This window comes from Melozone crissalis, unplaced genomic scaffold, assembly GCF_028551555.1.
Source record: "Melozone crissalis strain CALT ecotype California unplaced genomic scaffold, PUWL_Pcris_2 ptg000013l_1, whole genome shotgun sequence".
Lineage (NCBI taxonomy): Eukaryota > Metazoa > Chordata > Aves > Passeriformes > Passerellidae > Melozone > Melozone crissalis.
Genome location: NW_026535791.1, coordinates 32,660,620 through 32,678,013, shown reverse-complemented (window position 1 = coordinate 32,678,013; position 17,394 = coordinate 32,660,620).

Here is a 17,394-nt window from a genome sequence, read left to right as displayed (position 1 = left end):
GATGGTTAGTATTCATAAGGAGGAGCTGATTAAGTATTGGATTTGATGACCCTAGTGGGTCCCTTCCAGCTCAGAACAGTCTGTGAATCTGTGAAGAACTGAAGAATCTTCTTTGCTGCTCAGGATCTGGGTCTGTTGATGGGGATGCAATAAGGAATGTGCTCAAATCTGCCCAGGTAAACACTAAATATTTGCCTGTGCTTTAAAGAGAGCTCTACTAATATCACTTTGACACCAACACCATCTCTTTTCCCAAGTGTTGTTATTACTGGCCTGACTAGGTACAAAAAATCTGATGACTGTGCACCACTGCAGTCAACTCATGCAAATTTGGTCTCTGCTGCTAAATAGGGCAGTAAGGAAAAGCTCCATGGCCTCAAAGCCTATAGGCATACGTATATACAGTTGGATTAATTCAACACAGGTCTATGGAGAAAGTTTAAAAGAGTGTAGATGATAGGGAAATCAGTGCTTGAATGTAGAAATACCTATAGGGGTTACCCAACAACAAAAGCTCACAACTTTTTTTGAGGTGTTTTTTGAGTTGTAAAAAAGAGTTATTTTTTACACTGTTTCTGCATATAATAATGAGATTTTAAAGCTGGATTATATTTATATATTAAGAGAAGTATACAAACACTGAAGAAAGTCCAACATTCATACCTTCATTATGATGCTTACAGTTGTTACTCATAGGCAATCACCCAGTGGTGTTAAACATTGTGAAATTGCAGGCTCATTTTCTTCATGCTGTTTGAATCCCCATTTTTAAAATTACAGCAAATAAAAAATGTGTTTTTCCAAACTATAGATTTATATATTTTTAGAGTGTACCTATGATTTCATCCCTTTTTTATTAGAATTTTATTTTTAATTTTTGGTCCTAGCTTTTAATTTATTTATTTGCCTTTTTTTTTTAAATCGTAAAACAATCTAATCTTTCTATTTCGGTTCAGGCAGGAAAGCTGCAGTATTTTATTCTTGCAGTAGGTGGCAGATGTAGACTACATATTTATTTGTAATTTCGTAAATATCTAAACTAGAGGATTATTATATTTTCTAAAAATCTGTATTGATGTTTAGGAGCACCTGCATGTTAAAAATATTATTCCTTCCTAATAAATTTTTTTTTAAGGACCAATGAACTCTCACAATCCCTTATATATTATTAATAATAATAAGTAAATCACAGGTTAGAAAGAGAATGGATTGGAATGAAATTATTTCTGCTGCGTTAACCTTGAAGTCAAACTTGTTCATTTCTCACATTTTCATTTTCCTGGAGTTAAGAGTGATCAAAAAAGTTTCTGTAAAAGAACAGTTGTTTTCATATATATAACAAATGCTGTGCTGGATCTCATAATACATTGTCTGGAGCTGTTTCAATTTCTTCCAGTGGCTTTATGCAACAATACAGAGCCTCTCTTGATTAGAATAGATTTGCAGTCGTAGAATTTTAAGGGCCAAATTAAAGTATTACACAGGTATTTCCAGTGGCAGCTGCTGAAGGCGTGCCAGACACTGTACGTGCCTTGTGGAGGCACAGATGACCTCAGAGAAGCACATAATATTTAAGTAATCTGGAAGACCAAGGGAAAATCAATCAGTCTGAAAAGCAATATGGGTTTGGGCTAATATGAATAATAGAAAAGAAGCATGGACGTAGGTTTTCAAAATTTGTTTCAAAAGAACATTTTCCTAGTGGAATGCTTAATGTTTGCTTGCTGCTCCAGCCTTTAATTTATTCCAGCTTTGTCAGACTCTTGCAGTGTGGGTTGTTCTATTATTTTTCATATGTGCTCTTACACTGCACTTATCGTCATAATACCTGAGTGTCTTAGGGTAGGTCCATTGAATAATTAACATCCACTGCATATTTGTGCTGTCAGCTTTTCCCAAGGAGCCAAGTGTGTGTGAGAGGGGTTTTTTTTCAGACAATTAAAGCAATGCACAGGCGCACAGTGATATGTGTTAGAGAGGGCACATTCTGAGAAATATGGCTTGTAATTAGAGAGATCTGATGATTCTTTAGTTCCTGTAGTAAGGCTTTTAGTGGTTTTGTTAGCTGTATTTTCTGTACATTTGGGTGTTTTGCAAAACACCCAAATGTACAGAAGCACCATTGTCTCATGAGAGCATATTTGTATAAGTTTTGCTGGTATGCATGAATGTAGAAATGGTGGATGCTTATTTAATAGGTTTGCAATGAAATCAGTAGAATTACAGTGGGAATTGGAAGGAGCTCCTATTCTGTTCTCTGTACAATTTATAACTCATTAATTGTTGCAGTCTTACTGTGCCAGTACTCTTTAAAGAATTATTTAAAGTTCTTCTGTAGGAAGTAAGTATATTATCTTGATATGGATCCCATTTTCTCTCTTTTTTTTTTTCTTTCGTTGTTCCCTCTGTCCTTGCTAATCTGATGGTTGCATTGACAGATTAACCAAGGGTGATACATGTTTCCATGATTGCTATTTCGGGGAATCAAGCTATTTACTGGAACCAGTGCATGATAAATTCTCCCATAAGTAACCGCCTGACCAATTTCTGTAACAATTGCCACTGTGGATGGGATAGATGAGAGCTCTTGCCATGGAGAATGAAATCTGGCAAAGTGTGATGTCGGATCCTATCCAAACCTCTTCTGGATTTTACTCTAACTGCATTAAAAATGAAGAACAGATTATTTCTCCCTTGACAGATTCCACTCTTCGCCATACCTTCCTCCGACTGATGTTACAGATGATTCCATTTGATCTGATGCTTGATCATAGTTAATAGTAGTGGAATGTACTTCAATCCAATTACCAATGTTTTGCAATACCAAGTAGAGAGGAACAGCAAATTCTGTGATCATTTGTTTGCCTTATTCCCATTAGATTGCCAGTCAGAGTCTGGAATCTCAGTCTAATTTTGTTTTTTTAGCTAATGAACAAAGATGCAAACCTCTTGTTTACCCCTCATAAGAAAAATAGAACAACTGAAAGAGATTTTTTGTTTTCTGTTCTTATTACAGATAATTGTTTGTATTATCATAGAATCTAAGAATCACAGTCCCAGTACTTCTGTTATGTACAGTACGGTAAAAACAGAACAAAAATTCTCAGAGTCATCAGTATATATAGCAGTATCAGTACATACATGTTCATCAGTACATACAACAAGGAACAGGAAGTGAATCTGTATAAGGAAAAATAAGATTTCCATTTTGAATTAGGCAATCCTGGTTTTTTATTCATCCCCAGAGTGGAAAAAAAAACCTCAAAACACCAAAAAACCACACAGTGGAAAAGATGTCTACAATATTGCTAAACCTTCCTTCATGAGACACTTGGCTGAGATGCTGTCTCTCACCTCTGTTTATTGATTGCTTTGCTGACTTTTTACTGGATGTTGGAGTGTTGACAGGGTAAACATTGCCATGAACAATAATGAAGTAGCTAGATCCTTTCTTGTAAACCATAAAATGGCCTAAAGAAGAAATTAAAATAATAACTAATAATTGTTGTCTAGATTTCCACCTCAGCATGATTTATGAGACTTTTAGGAAGCTGACCTTAGATTTGTCATAAGAAAGGGTAGAAGAAACACCTTATTTCTTTTTGAATTATGAATTCTATCTTTCATTAAAACCTCTGACATAATCCAGTTTGTTACTAAGCTAACAGGATGCATTCCTCAGCCATTAGTAATTTACAGTAATGATGAATCAAAATATGGGCCAAAAGCTGTAATGACATTTAAAAAAATGTCAGGTGATTTTGGTTGCCTCACAGACATAAAATTTCTGACAGTCAACCAAATCAAATACAAATGCATTAATCTTGTCCCCAAAGACAAAGAATTTGATCTAGTCCTTGCACTCTATTATTTTTATTTAAATACATATTAATATTCTCATGCTTTATTCAAATTTTGAACCATTATTCAAATCTGTATTCTTCTTTTTTGCTTTGGATTACTCTGCAATGGTTGCTCATTTTTTAAAATTTGCCTGACCCCTTTATGCCCTATATTTAACTGTCTAAATTTGTATTGATGTCTTAAATTGTTACTGCCTGGAATAACTTGAGACTGTCAAAATAAATTGAAATTATAGAATTTATTTCAAATTAAACACAGATTCCTGTAGATCTAGTCCATCTGCTTTGATGCTTTGATTAGCAGAGTCAGGCTAATTAAATTCTGCTCACTGTATTCAAATTCTTGAATGTATTTTGTTCATGGCCATCCTTCAAGCAAGAAGATAATTATCTGGTGAATCTGAAAACATCCTGAGCTATTATTCTGAATCTGATCTTGGAAAGGGCTTCAAATGTTTACACAGGGTTTTGGTTTTGTTTTACTTTGTTTTGGGATTTATTTTGTAAGACATATTATGTGCTGCTGTTCTTCTAGGTGAGACAATTACACTGAGTAGATGGCTACTGATTATAGTCAATTCAGCAGACTGTGTTTGTGTCTAAATTGCAGCTAGAAATGATCGTTGATTTACTTTTAAGGGCAGGGTGAGCCCAAATTGCTCGACTCCTTGCTTTCTCTGCAGTTCACAGTGGACTGTCAGCTTGCTCTTACATGTGCAAATGTCAAATTAATTCAGTAGTAGATATGACCTGAAAGACACATGTAATCCAGGACCTCACCATGAGCCTGTGCTTGTGCATTTGCAGAAAAACATTACTTTTTAAAATCATAATGAAAACCAAAATATGCTCATCCACAAGTTGTTTAAAACAATGAAAGACAGTTATATTAGTAAAAATGAAAAATGAAGATTGGCTTTATAGGCAACTCTTTCCAATGTTAAGGGAACAATTGGGAAGAAGTCGGGATATGACAGGGAAGAGTTTCAGAATTGCCAAGAGAAAGTTGCTGTTCTGAAAATTGAGTAGTGGATGCAGAAACTGGTCAGCTTCTCACATTTTTCAGATTGACATAGGAAATGTAAGCTACTGCAAGGATGAGATGGGGATATTTTTTTCCTGTCCTGATGGAAACTGTTCCAGAGACAAATAAAATGTGGGCAATGAGCCACTGAGAGGGAATGCTAGAAAGGATGTGTTCTTAAAGTCAGACCTTTCTTCTGGAAAAGATGAGACAGAGCCCCAGCCCTCGTATTGCTCTGGGATCAGTCTGTATATTTTGAGCTAAAGCATTAACAGTGAGAAAGGAAAAAGGAATGAAAAATCTGGGCTAGAAAGGGGCTATGCCTCTTTTGACACATGTTGCCATTGACTGGCCTGACTTGCTGATTTTTTTCACTGTCTTCAGACATCAGGTCTTGATAATCAAAATCACACTTAATATTCACAAAGGATTTAGGGATAGTGTTTAAAAAACCTTTTGGATTTTTCTGTATATAAATTTTTAATTCTAAATACCTATTTATTTAAAAGGAAGCATACTAAGGCTTTCGTTCAATGAACTATGTCCACTAAGAGCCAATTTTGACCAACCTAGATAAGAGAAATAATAAGAACTATAATAAGAAGAAACACATTAGAAAAGTCAGAGAAGGGAAAGAAGGGAAGCTAATTTTTTTGAATCCTGCTCTTAGCTGGTGCATTGACAGCAAACTCATCATCACTAGCATAGAATCATAGAATCATGTATCATGGACTGGTTTGTGTTGAAAGGGACCTTAAAGATCATCTTGTTCCAAACACCCTGCTGTGGGCAGGGACACCTTCCACTAGACCAGGTTGCCAGTGTTCCATTTAACCTGGCTTTAAACCATTTCAAGAGTGGAACATTCACAACTTGTCTCTCTCTAGGAACTGAAAGTCTTTCTGGGCTTCTGGCAGATATGTAAAGCTAGAATTTCCATAAAGTTATTCTAAATTATGGGCTTTACTCAAGGAAGAAGGAGCACTTACATGAAATCCCAGTATATAAGCTGCCTGCACTTGCTTTTGGCACAAGATGAAATTGGTTGTAAAATACAAGTCAGAAGAGATACATGTAGAAGCCTGCAGAGTATTCAGATTTGGAATTCTGTAATGGTGTTTTATAAGGGTCTTTAGGTGACAGCTTATTTCCCTCAGTTTCCATGTAAATGATGACATTAGTGTTAAGGAGACTCTTAAACTCTTGATATTTAATTTTAAGCAGCTGTTGAAGACTTCAGCACACACAAATCTTCTTAGGTATCAAGTCCAACTACTTGAAGTTTTAAAGGAGGTTTATTTTAGGCTTCAGCAAAAATATTTATTAAGCTCCTATAAGAGTTGCATCCAGAGATACCTTTTACAGTTACAATTAATTGCTATTAATATTACTATTATTAGTTATAACTATCCTTGTTAGAATCATTATCATAAATTATAGGAATGTTTCATAATGCTTTCCTGAGTTCTTATATGTATAGAGATCCCACTGGCATCAATTCTTTGCTGTTGTTATTGTTATCAATGTTTATGAACATGATATGTTGAAAAGTATTTCAAGAACATTTGGAGTCTCCAGCTGAGCTCACAGCCTCATTTTGCAAGGCTTTACAAAAATACACAGCAACAGATTATGCCTCTCTTTCAGTATAAACAGATGCAAACCATAAGAAGCTGTTGGCTTATTGTGCTTTGATTAGAGAAGGTATACTTTTAGGTAGTACAAGATTAATTCTTATTTTAGTTGACTAATGCCATGATTTCAAAAATGCAAATCACTCTGGCTTTAGTAGAGCTTTAGTTCTGTCTTTTTGGTGTTGTTCCAGAATATAGAGAATAATTGTTAATGTGGTTTCGAATTTACCCACTCGAAAATACATTAATTCAGTAATTTGACTTTAGTTTGACTAGCTATAAAAATCCATTTGTGCAATATCTAACAGTTTTCAGCAGTCAAGCCTTCAATCAGATAATAGAAAAAAACCCAAGAAATACTGTCAAAACCCCCCACCTTGAAAAGTTCTTATCATATACTCAAGTGACACAATATGAATTCATTGGAACTGAGTGGGCCTGTGGAGGATTTAACTTGGTGTGGTTATTTGGCAAGCTAGTGAATTTTGTTGGACCTTTTGTGTTCTCAAAGAACATGGAAAAAGTGATTTAACCTTAAATACTAATATCTTTATGGTAACATATTCAGACAGTAGGAAACAGTAGTAATTTAGGATTTTAGCTATAAGTCATGCCTAATGAAAACAAGATCCCTCATTACAGATTGATCATAGATGATAAGTTGTTTTTCTGACTCCTCATAATATGAGAGGAAATGGAACCACATCCTCCAAAATACAAATCAAGAAGTATTTCCTTTCTCAGGTCCACAGAAAGTCCTCTCAGAAGGTGTAAAGGAACTTCAAGTTTGATGTGTTTATTTGCTCCTTTTGCAATGTCTGTCTCTGGTTTTTTCCCTTTTCATGTCTACCATGCCCTTGAAAACAAACAATTGCAGGTTTTAGTGATCACTTTTACATCAGGTTAGAAATAATGTATTATTCTCAAGACTGAGTTAAAGTTTTCTGGACTCTGGCAAAATATTGCTTTAATTTCATTTCCTTATTCAGCATGGTCTGGTAAAGTTGTAGGTTGAGAGACAACTCATGTTTCAAAAGCAAAATGCTGCAGTCTGTATTGGGTGGGTAAGACTTGTACAGCGGCCTCCTGCAGGATACAGATCTGAACTCAGCACTGAAAATGTTTCATTTGCACAGACATTCACCATATTGATTGCAACAGAAAAGACAACAGGTAATAAAGGTGATAAAAGTCAGTGCTGCTCAAATGAGATCTTGTTTGCAGCCTGCATGAAAGCTCAGTTGGAGCTTCTGTGATAGGCCTAGTCTCTGAAAACATTTGTCTCATAAGCATTTTTAGAAAATCTGTGTGAACTGATATAGAAAACCAAAGGAAGCCACGGCTTTATGCTCATGACAGTGAGACAGCATTGTAATTTGAAAAGGCTTCCAGTAAAATAGGAATGAATGTACTTCCCTTGATCTGACATCTTCAAAACATTTTTTTGCTACTGTTCTTTCCAGTTATGCTGTAGCATGCCACATGCATTTTGGCGTGTATTGCAGTAGCAACAACTTTACATTTCCTGCAGGTTTGCAGTGTTCAGGTAGGTATAATGGCTTTCCATATTCCTTGCTTTCCTTTATTACCTTCGCTGGCAGTTGAAAAGGACATCTGGTGTCTGCACATATGGCAGGCTTCAAATCTCAGATTCACAGAAGAAATCTTGAAGGATATTGGACAAAATGTGTTTCTTTAATGGACAATAACCCTTGTCTCTAAGATTGTTAATGGCAGGAAACTTAGGTTTTTCCGTTGTAACAATTCATAGTGACAATGAATCCCACAGACAAATGTGTTTGGCTTCCTCTGTCCTCTGTTAAATGTCTGAAAGTCAGATGCTGAAATATGATCTAGTCAGCCAAGACTCCCTTGTCAGCCAAGTAGGAAAGTTATACACCTCCTAAGGGTGATTCATTCCTAAGGAGTGTTTCAGATATGTCCCTTGAATTGTCTAGGACTGTGTCTTTCTCCAAGCAAAGGAGACTCTGGCTTCAGGTGTGAATGCAACCTTTTCAAGTCTGAAGTTAATTATGCTCAAACCTATCCTTGAGAGCTTCAAGATTTTGATACCTAAAGACAACAGAAGCTTCAGATGGTACAAGGAATCTTGTGAACAGTCCACGTCAAATATAGTACAGTTTAAAAAGCTGATAAAGATGGTTTTATGCTTTTAAAAAAGTTTTTTTATTGGAATGAGAGAGGGAATTCTCACAGAGAGATCACTAATGCTCTTTTATAGCTGGCAACTGCAATTGGGTGTCTGCAAGAGGCAGTGACTCAAGTGCTTTTTATCTAGTGGAAATGTCAAAAAAGTATTTTGTGGTAGGTGTGTGTGTGTGTCTGTGCATTCCTACATATACCACACTTGAAATTTTAGAGAATACTATTATACAAAACAAGAACAGTATAAATTACTCAAGTTATCATGACAGTACTAGCTCAAGGAGGATATTTAAAGGTTCTTTGTTGAAACACCCCAAAATTACTCTGATCAAGGTTAAAGGTCATTGCTACTTTCTCTTTTTTCTTCCTTTTCATTCTCAGCCTTTGCTGCCACAGGCCTGTTTCTGTGAACTTTGGGCACTTGACAACACTGAGTTCTACAGCACATGCATGGAAATATGGGGACTCAGCAGCACTGTAACTGAACTTGTTTTTTCAGCACTAAACATTTGTCTTTCAATTTCATAATGCAAAGGAGGCTCAAAGCAAACACAGAATAAAGTCTCACAAATCACCTCAAGCATGAAATCACAGGAGAAAAGGGGTAGCAGGACCGACCAGCTCCCTGCTTTTCACGCTCAGCCCATGTCACAGCACACCCAGCTCTGTGGCTTTGGGGGTGGCCAGGGGAATCCCAGCCATGGTCTGTGCTCCCTGTGCCACCTGCACTTCCCCTTGTGGTGTGTCACGGTGCTGGCACTGGAGCTAGCATGTGTCACCTGCCCTTAGCCCCAGAGGAAAATGAAACCAAACAAGGTTTTACAGGACACTTTCAACATTGAATGGGGATGGATCCCATTACACTCAAGACAAGAGATACAACTGAGATAAAAGAAAATCTTTGGTTGGCACCAGCTTTTCTGACTGCTGCACCTGGTGCCAACAGATTGGTTTGAGTGCAGCTTTATCCCAGACAAATCAGTGGAAGATGTATTATCTGCAAAAAAAAAGGTAAACAGAAGATTTGCAAGTTTAAAGGGCCAGGGGAAGCACAGATCTATCAGCTGGAATGTGAAGGAACTGATCTAGAGTCAGCTCTAGGGAGAGTAGAAAAATTCACTGTAGATTAGGTGATGATGAAATTAACAAGTATGTGAGTAGACAGTTCTGAATTCAGAAATTAAAACTGAGTTTTCAAAATTCAGTCCAGTGTCGAAGCCATCAGACTTATTTTTCCTTTCTAATTAAACATCTGAAAGCACATTTTATTGCTACCTATGAAAAAGTTGGTAACTTTTCCATACTTTTCCACTATAAAAAAGCTGTGAACACAGTTGATATTTCGTGCTTATTTTCTCAAGATGTTTTATCCTCAAATATATGTCTGGGCTTTATGGTAAAGTAATATATTAAATAACATAGGATCAAAGTCTTCAGTATTTGTTCTGCATCAGGTGAGAATGCTATACTGACATAAAAAGTAAACTTTATTTTTATACATCTGTCTATCCTATTGTCCTGCTTATAACATTATAACACAGACTGTTGAAATGGAAATAACACCAAGTCTCCAAGCCTTATGATCAAAAACAAAACTAAAGAAAAGGCAACTTTTTTTTTTATCAAGACCTAATAGCCTCCAAAGAGATATTACGGGTTTTTTTGTAAGTGTGTTATGGGTTTCTCTTTTTTTTTCTATTTAGTTTGGGTTTTAGAAACTCTGAGCTGAGCTGAGGACATTTGAAAATCCTCAGTTCTGTTTATATGTTTCTTCTTAAATCACTGTAAAAACCCTTGGCTTTAGGTGTCACAATAATGAATAAATTAATTATGGATTGCTATAAAGTATGAGTGCTATTACAACTGTTTAGAATGCGATAAAAATCTTTGTTCACCTTTTCAAACAGAAAATACAGCATGTATTATAACTTCAATAGCAAGTGAGAATATTTAATGTTGAACTTCCTTGAGATTACTGCAGTGTTATCTTTTTTTGACATTAAGCACCATTTCAAGTCCAAAAATAGCTTTCTTCAGAAGTAATATGTTAGTATTTATGTTACCATTAGCATGTTTAAATGAAGGTCATTTAGATTTATTATTAGTAAATGAAAATACTGCTAAATTCACATTAATATTAGTCTTAGAACCTTATATATTTAAAGTATTCTGTAACATAAATATATAAAGGAAATTCAGTTTTAATATGTCAGATAGTTTTATCATCTTACAGGCAGCCCTCCAAAGTTAATAATGTCAGGAAATATGAAGTGTTTTTGGCTATAAGATTAGACTTTTTATTTGGGAAAGGGCTTTAATTTTCATTTCAAAAGTAGATTTCATGCCCCGTGAAATTTAAATGGTGACATTTAGAAAAAGTTCACTTTATTAAATATAGTGAAAAATTATAGTGTACATGCTTCTTGCTCAATCCATCAAGACTACCTCTGGAAAGACCAGGAATCTTTTTGCAGGTAAGAAAAAAATGAATTCACTAAATAATCAGTTTCACCAATTGTCCATCCTCAGGAGGCATACAGATAGGCAGAATTATTTACTTCCTTAATTGTATTGACTGGAGTTTGGAAACAAAACTTCTAAATGTATTCAAAGCTTTTCTTTTTCATTTAATGACACTTATTTACTGAAAAAGTTTAACTTCCACAGAGAAATTCCAAGAACACCTGATAAAAATTAAACAGACAATGCTGGTAACTCTTTGTTAGACATGACTAAGCAATGCTGTGATCCCACACCACCTTTCAAGAAGTGGGAGTTGTCTTATGCTAGAAAGATTTGTACATATTCTTCTTTGCAAGAAAGTTAATGGAGAAGAGTCACTTTGAAAATATGCAAGTGAAGCCTTCTAGACCAATGCTCAGAATCTGTATAGGCATGTCTTGATGCTTATAATCTCATAAGAAAGAGAGGTGAACATAAAAAAGCCTGAAGCAAAAGTGTTTTTGTTATGTGCTCTGCCATAGGCCATCTCTGCAGGAGCGGAGAGCTGCCCCCAGCAAAATTATGGCCAATCCTCTGTGCAGACAGAGACCAGCAGAGACAAGATGCAGGAAATCAGCTCAGTGGGTGTGCTAATTTTGTCTTCACAGATGTCTTTTGGAGTTGGGCTGAAAACAGTGCTGAGAACATTGGGATGGTTTTGTTGCGGCTGAGCAGTGCTTACACAGCGTCCTTTCTCTTTCTCTTACATCCCACCAAGGAGTTGGGGGAGACACAGCTGGGTCATGGAACTGCATCTGACTGAAGGGATGTCCCAAACCTTATGGCATCATGTTCAGCATATAGATCCTGGGGAAGAAGGAAGGAGGAAGCATTCAGAGTGGTGGCCTTTGTCTTCTCAAGTACCTGTCACACATGACGGGGCCCAGGTCTCCTGGAGATGGCTGAACACCTGCTTGCCATGGGAAATGGTGAATGAATTTCCTGTCTTACTTTGCTTGCATGCATGAGTTTTGCTTGCCCTATTCAACTGTCTTTATCTCAGCCCATCAGCTTTTTCCCTTTTCTGATTTGCTCCCCAGTCCTGTTGGTGGAGGTGTGAGCGAGCGGCTCTGTGGTGCTTCGTTGCCAGCTGGGGTTAAACCACAACAGCAGGCTATCTTCAAGTGCCATTGATAAAAAAAAGATTTGTTGTAGGGAGGGAACAGGCCAATTTACTGCCCTTCAAGTGCCCTGGATGTTCTTCAAAAAGAGGTGGGTAGTAAAAAGCAGCCATCCCTTACATTCCCCAGTTGCTCTGTTAACAATACATTTTTGTTAGGCATGTAGTAGCAATGCAGCTGTGACCTGAGATTCATTAGTTTTGTAGTTGGATAGATATGTATGAATCCTACTGCTTCGGTTAGTATCAGCCAGAAACTGACCATTAATTTAATCAATCAGCGACTGAGCCTCATGGACTGGTTACAATTAGTGTTAACTAAATGGTGTATAACAGCATGTGTAAGCCCTGGCAGATGTTGTGATTCTCACTGGGCTTTGCTTTTTTTAAGAGGAACTGCTTATGCCTCAAAGAACTTTTTGATATAAATGAGGGGGAAAAAAAGAGAAATGTGAAAGAATAGATATCTCCATATCAAAGCAAAAGTTCAAGACCGAGATCCAGTAAAGAACATATTCAGCTGCACCCTCCCCAAACCTTTGGTAGAAGTGTTATAAAAAGAGATTTCTGTAGAATCATAGAATGGTCTGGGTTGGAAGGAATGTTAAAAACCATACAGTTCCAGCTTCCCTGCCATGGGCAGAGACACCTTCCACCAGACCAGGCTGATCAGATTTCCAGCCTTGAACACTTCCAAGAATGGGGTATTTACAACTTCTCTGGGAAATCTCCTCCAGTGCCTCACAGTAAGGAATTTCTCCCTAATAGTCAATCTAAACTGAGATGAGAGAAGAAAACAGGTGACAATGAAGATAAAATAACGATTTCACTGAAGAAAATACAGAAACAGGAATGTAGTGCGTGGTCTGGGTGTAGAAACTGCAGATCAAAGGGGGGGAATTTGCTATGTTGGCTTGTCTTGCTAGTTTAGGAAGAAGCTTTAGCACTATTTAAGAATTTACAATTGATTTATTCTCTGTAAACCATCCTGTAATTTTGAGAGAATCAGTTCAATAGAACATGGCTGCTTACCAAGCTCCCAGAGAAGGAAGGAATGTCCTGACAACATTTTGTAGTTTTCCTCAGTTTGTAAAGACAGTTGTTTTATCAAGTGTAAGAAATAAATCAGGGGTCTGAAAATAGGGATAAAATTTACAGGCATAAAACTTTCTCCAAGAAATAAAATTATACAAAATTAAAGTGACTTTTAATTTCTAAATATGGAGAACCAGAAAAGTTGCCAGTCTAATGTATGAAGTAGTGAGTAAGTGGGTAGTAGGAATACTTTACTGGTAGGAATAAATCCTGTCTGTGTATTGATTACCTGTTTCACCTCAGAAGTCAATATTTAAGGACCCAAATTTTCCATACAATTACGAATTAAACAAGGTTGCTGAAGAAGAATGCAATCTTACACACTTGTCTAGACACAAATTGTAGTCAATGAGCCCCATAGGTTAAGACGTTCAGTAATCCAGTGTGCTTAAAAGGTTTTATTAAGAATAATCTTGAAAGTATTGATTAATTGATGACAAGATAAGATTTAGAAGTGCTAAAACTCTTTGCCAGTCTCTTCAGTTTATTCAAAAGGAAGTCTAGCTTCTAATCCTCTGGATTTAATCTTACATTGTATCATTCTCATGTTACAGAATAAATGTTTTGAGAGGATCTATTTCTCTGGGTATGAAATGCCATAATATCTATTGCATTATGTATTGGCCACAACAGGAACTGCCCTGCACATTTGGTTTCCACATCTCAATCAAACCAGAGCAGAGGAGTGGTCCAGAAGCAGGTGGTGCTGTGCAATGATGATCCAGCTTTCCAGGGGTCTGTCCATCACTGTTTTTCATTGTCTCTGACTCTGGAAACTGAGTCAAGGTGTTGGACACCTTGTTTGTGTAAAGCACTTCCTCTTTTTTATGCTTTTGCTGTTAATACTGTTGCTCTGTGCATTATTCCACTGCATTTCAGTAATTGGTTATTTCAACCCATAGTCTCTGCCTCTGTCCCTCTCTCACCAGAGGGGGTGGGGGGAAGGAGAATGGTTTGTTTGAAATATAATTTCTAACTGGTGTTGAAGCACTCCAATACTTTATATACAGAGGCAAGGGGATTAAATACCTCTCCATTAGTGTTATTAACAGTACCCTTATTCATATCTTTGAGTATTTGTTATTTACTTGCTCCTAAAAAATACATTTTGTTTCTGTTAAGAATCAACATTTTAGTTGTACATTGTTTCCATGGTATGACCTAAAATTTTCACAGATTTTTCTATCATCCTCAAAACTGCTCCCTGTGGACTTACTACGGCCTTCTCATCTACTAAAGAAGAAAAGGAATTTCAAGTCTTTCAGCTTGTTCTCTCTAAAATAAGAATTTTATCAAGTATTCTGTGTACCAAATATTTGTACAGAACAACACAGATAGTTTCTACCTGTGTGCTCTACACACTCATTTTTATAAAAAGAGGAAAAAGAGATTCGTCACAACAGATGCAAGAAATTTGGCCCCTATCCCACAAATATCCTTAACTGAGTTTGCTGTTCAAGAAGGCTGCTTTGCAGTCAAAAAAAGAGGGGTTTTTTAGCAGTATGTGTTTTCTCTCTCATTTTATTATGTTTTCACTCTTGATCACTTTTGGGAAATCAATTTTCTTATCACTTTGGGAAATGAATTCTTTTTAAGCACAGATTAATACAATATTGATAAAAGCCATTGTTATGTATATATGTCTGTAGTGAACAAAAGTAATTTTGTTCCTCTAGACTTTTGAGATCTGCAGCATTATTGGCTGTCTAAATCTCATTGATTTGCCTCATGTAAGCATATGGAGCTTTTTGTAAGTAATGAAATGCTAGGGTTCAGTTTGGTGCATCTTTCATTAAATCTGCAGTGATGAAATCTCTTTAATAATGTGTATGACATTGTTTTCCCCTCCCCCAACTTTCATCTGGGATGGAGATGTAATTGAACTGCTTTCCTTTCATATTTTATGTGGACAGGTAGTAAAATCTATGATATTTTTAAGACATTGTGAAATTCAACTTTTTTGTCAAGTTAGAACCTTGCTTTTATAAATATGTATATTTATTGTCAGGAAATATAAAACAGATCAGAAAAAATACTTGTTCAAACATTGAGTTAGTAGCCAGAACTAAACAAAGAGCAGATCAAAAAGACAAAGAAATTAATTGTCAAAAAAACACAGACTCAGTCCTCAATCCCAAAAATACTTGATTTTATGGATACTTTTATAGAAAAGAATAATCCATCTGACGATCATGGGATGATTGTTGTAAACAAAATTGAAACTTTGCTTACAATGAAATGAACAAGTGTGGCTACACGTAAAAAGAAATCTCTAAGCTCTTATTGTTTTAAAAATGGGTAATAATTAATCTTTGGTTTTGTTATTGGGCACTTGGAATATAAACAGCATTATGTTAAAACATTCAAGTTTTATTTATAAAGCAAGATTCTGAGTCTTGGTCAATACTTTAGTACATTAATCATGTGATGTAGAGAACTGGAACTGAAAAGAATGGGGGCAACTGTCCTTTGCACTGCATGGAGAAGTATATATGAGTTCAGAGAAAATGTTTTGTTGGGTAAAATATTTGAGCTTAAATTATAGCTATTTCGATGATATGGATGAATCATAGATAAAATTTAAAAAGCCTTTTTCCATGAAAAAATAAATTCATAAATAAAACTGTCTCTTTAAGTATTAATAAGGTCAACTTATGAAGCCTGACACTGTCTTTACAGTGTAGCACACTTTACTTCTTCAGATAAGGACACTATGCTTGAAGATTACTTTAGTGCTGTCCAATATCAGAACTTTTGTGTCCATTTTAAAATCTAGATAATATTCATAAAAGAAAGCCTGTTTCTACACTTTCTTTCCTTCTATCGCATAAGACAGAGTTTTATATTTCAGCTACACATTGACACTTGAATTTTTCAAAGCCACTAATTCTATTCCATGGCATAACTTATTACCCAGCTCTGATGGGTGCAGTGTGTGGATCCAGTTCTTCAGCTTCCTCTACTTTGAATCAACTTATTGTTCCAGTGTCTTCAAATATAAATCCTCTGGTCTCCTTTTCTGCATGTTACAAATTCATTGATGTGATATAGGTAGGAAAATAATGGATTTGTAAACTGTTGTACGGTGAAATGAAGGAAAAGCACGAGGTTTATTCCTAGGAAAAACAGCTGTTGTGGAACTATGATTTTAAGAGGAGAGGATGGCACTGTGATATAGCACAGCTGAACCATTCAAAAGGTTGTTTACAGGCGTCCTTCAGTTCGATGAAGTGTTATAAGGCAAATGGTTTGCCCCCAACAGAGTATGTGTGTGTTACTAGATAAAGAATGGTCAGGGGCAGGAGCCGTGACTGCCTTCACTGCTTAAATGCCAGCTTGCTCCCTGGATTTGGGCTGGGCTGGGCTGGCTCTCTCCAAAGCAATACTTGCCTACAGGGATCTAAATCGAAGCAAGATGGGTACAAATCAGACGGTGTCGCTTTGCTTAGGGATCATTCCTTGCTCTTTTAATACTTATCACTGTAGAGAGTTGCGGGGGATGGGTAGATAAAATCCTCTAACCTTATGGATTCCAACAAGAGTCAGTGTGTCCTCACATGCATGAAATGCCCCTTATAATTCTGGTGATGCTGGAGAATTTCCAGTTGAAAACTTGTATGACTTTCTTTCCAAGCATTGACAGGATGATAAAGGACAGTCCAGCAGGCATTAGTAAGTGGAGGACATAAGCAAGGACATACCCAAGTCTGTCTTTTATAAATGGGGTTGAGTGTGTGGGGAGTGGGTATGTAATCAGTGACCCTCCCTGTTCCTTATTTTGTGTGCTTGAGGCCTGAGATCAAATTAAATAGGGGATTCATGTAATCTAGGTACCAATAGTTTGTATCTGCTCTAAGATATCCTGTTCCTGTTACCCACAAAATAGCAGCTATTTTTTTAAAGGGGACTCTTAGAAATGTGATTTATCAGAAGGTAGAAGCATGGATTTTGTATGTCTCTAAGGATTAGAATATTATTTTATATCTTTGT